The sequence below is a fragment of the Convolutriloba macropyga genome, unplaced genomic scaffold, assembly GCF_964194025.1.
Source record: "Convolutriloba macropyga unplaced genomic scaffold, txConMacr16.3 SCAFFOLD_6029, whole genome shotgun sequence".
Classification (NCBI taxonomy): Eukaryota; Metazoa; Xenacoelomorpha; order Acoela; family Convolutidae; genus Convolutriloba; species Convolutriloba macropyga.
In genome coordinates, this window is record NW_027452949.1 from 9,392 (window position 1) to 12,671 (window position 3,280).

The window sequence follows — 3,280 nt, forward strand, 5'->3', positions numbered from 1 at the left end:
ATGCACTACGCAAGCCGCTACTTTGGCACAGAGGCACCTAGTTTTACACCCGGGACTTCAGGTGGCCCAGTTTTACACCCAGTACAGCGGTGCCAGTTGGTAACCCGGTGGATCCTCGGAGACCAGACATGATCATAGATCAAACCCGATGTATGCTACTCCTGAACGTATAGTATCTCCACTGTGCAATGAAATTATCGTTCGTTTCGGGCCTTCCTATACGTTCAGCAGACAATCGCTAGGAATTCACCTCGTGACCCGTGGTGACCACACTGGATTTCAAGTTTATTGATTTGGACAGACCTGTCATTTATTTTGCTTTTCAGCTTCAGTTCTGCTCGATCTAGCTTGCCTAAGGCTTGATCTCGCTTTGCTCACCCCTGTAGGAGCCTCTACTAGTACCACTCGGAGTAATGGGGAATCCACCAGACCTAATCGATGAATGCCATCAAACAACAAACATCATACCCGGCTTCATCAGGCATATTTTATTACTTCCGAGAGGTACTTTAGTATCAGATCTTTCTCCATGCCTCTTATGAGGACCCGTCAGACCTTTCGGTTTATCGTTTAGCTTCAGTCCTGCTCGATCTAGCTTTCCCAAGGCTCGATCTAGCTCTATTCGCCCCACTAGAGGGCTCTCTAAGACCCCTCGGTCTTAGTGTTAGCTCCGGTACTGCTCGGTCGTGCTTGCTGAAGGCCCGACCCAGCTTTAGTTAGATTCTCGTACTTTCTCTTGGCCTCTCTAGGAGGACCAGACAGACCTCTCGGTCTATCGTTTAGCTTCAGTCCTGCTCGATCTAGCTTGCCCAAGGCTTGATCAAGCTCTATTCGCCCCGCTAGAGGGCTCTCTAAGACCCCTCGGTCTTAGTGTTATCTTCTGTAATGCCTAACCAAGCTTACTACAGGCCTTGGTCAGGTCTTTATCGGTCACCGATTAGTAACAGACCAATCATAGGGCCTTCCACCCTATCCGGGTTGAGGTCTTTAGTCCAGCCATATTTTGACAAGACACCTCTCCCTAATAATGCCCCACACATAGAATTACTGTCCATGCAGTATTTAACTTGTGTTTTTTTCTAAAATTTGATTTTCACTTTTTGGAGGTTCATTTGCTCCTCTGACACTCTTTCAGCTTCAATCTTACTCGATCTAGCTTTCCCAAGGCTCGATCTAGCTCTATTCGCCCCACTAGAGGGCTCTCTAAGACACTTCGGTCTTAGTGTTAGCTCCGGTCTTGCTCAATCGTGCTTGCTGAAGGCGCGATCAAGCTTTAGTTAGCTTCTCGTACTTCCTCTTGGCCTCTCTAGGAGGACCAGACAGACCTCTCGGTCTATCGTTTAGCTTCAGTCCTGCTCGATCTAGCTTTCCCAAGGCTCGATCTAGCTCTATTCGCCCTGCTAGAGGGCTCTCTAAGACCCCTCGGTCTTAGTGTTAGCTCCGGTACAGCTCGGTCGTGCTTGCTGAAGGCCCGATCAAGCTTTAGTTAGATTCTCGTACTTTCTCTTGGCCTCTATAGGAGGACCAGACAGACCTCTCGGTCTATCGTTTAGCTTCAGTCCTGCTTGATCTAGCTTTCCCAAGGCTCGATCTAGCTCTATTCGCCCTGCTAGAGGGCTCTCTAAGACCCCTCGGTCTTAGTGTTAGCTCCGGTACAGCTCGGTCGTGCTTGCTGAAGGCCCGATCAAGCTTTAGTTAGCTTCTCGTACTTTCTCTTGGCCTCTCTAGGAGGACCAGACAGACCTCTCGGTCTATCGTTTAGCTTCAGTCCTGCTCGATCTAGCTTTCCCAAGGCTCGATCTAGATCTATTCGCCCTGCTAGAGGGCTCTCTAAGACCCCTCGGTCTTAGTGTTAGCTCCGGTACAGCTCGGTCGTGCTTGCTGAAGGCCTGATCAAGCTTTAGTTAGCTTCTCGTACTTTCTCTTGGCCTCTCTAGGAGGACCAGACAGACCTTTCGGTCTCTTGCTTAGCTTCAGTCCTGCTCGATCTAGCTTTCCCAAGGCTCGATCTAGCTCTATTCGCCCCGCTAGAGGGCTCTCTAAGACCCCTCGGTCTTAGTGTTAACTCCTGTAATGCCTAACCAAGCTTACTACAGGCCTTGGTCAGGTCTTTATCGGTCACCGATTAGTAACAGACCGATCATGGGGCCTTCCACCCTATCCGGGTTGAGGTCTTTAGTCCAGCCATATTTTGACAAGACACCTCCCCCTAATAATGCCCCACACATAGAAATACTGTCCATGCAGTATTTAACTTGTGTTTTTTCTAAAATTTGATTTTCACTTTTTGGAGGTTCATTTGCTCCTCTGACACTCTTTCAGCTTCAATCTTACTCGATCTAGCTTTCCCAAGGCTCGATCTAGCTCTATTCGCCCCACCAGAGGGCTCTCTAAGACACTTCGGTCTTAGTGTTAGCTCCGGTCTTGCTCAATCGTGCTTGCTGAAGGCGCGATCAAGCTTTAGTTAGCTTCTCGTACTTTCTCTTGGCCTCTCTAGGAGGACCAGACAGACCTCTCGGTCTATCGTTTAGCTTCAGTCCTGCTCGATCTAGCTTTCCCAAGGCTCGATCTAGCTCTATTCGCCCCGCTAGAGGGCTCTCTAAGACCCCTCGGTCTTAGTGTTAGCTCCGGTACAGCTCGGTCGTGCTTGCTGAAGGCCCGATCAAGCTTTAGTTGGCTTCTCGTACTTTCTCTTGGCCTCTCTAGGAGGACCAGACAGACCTCTCGGTCTCTTGCTTAGCTTCAGTCCTGCTCGATCTAGCTTGCCCAAGGCTTGATCAAGCTCTATTCGCCCCGCTAGAGGGCTCTCTAAGACCCCTCGGTCTTAGTGTTAGCTCCGGTACAGCTCGGTCGTGCTTGCTGAAGGCCCGATCAAGCTTTAGTTAGCTTCTCGTTTTTTCTCTTGGCCTCTCTAGGAGGACCAGACAGACCTCTCGGTCTATCGTTTAGCTTCAGTCCTGCTCGATCTAGCTTTCCCAAGGCTCGATCTAGCTCTATTCGCCCCGCTAGAGGGCTCTCTAAGACCCCTCGGTCTTAGTGTTAGCTCCGGTACAGCTCGGTCGTGCTTGCTGAAGGCCCGATCAAGCTTTAGTTGGCTTCTCGTACTTTCTCTTGGCCTCTCTAGGAGGACCAGACAGACCTCTCGGTCTATCCTTTAGCTTCAGTCCTGCTCGATCTAGCTTTCCCAAGGCTCGATCTAGCTCTATTCGCCCCGCTAGAGGGCTCTCTAAGACCCCTCGGTCTTAGTGTTATCTCCTGTAATGCCTAACCAAGCTTACTA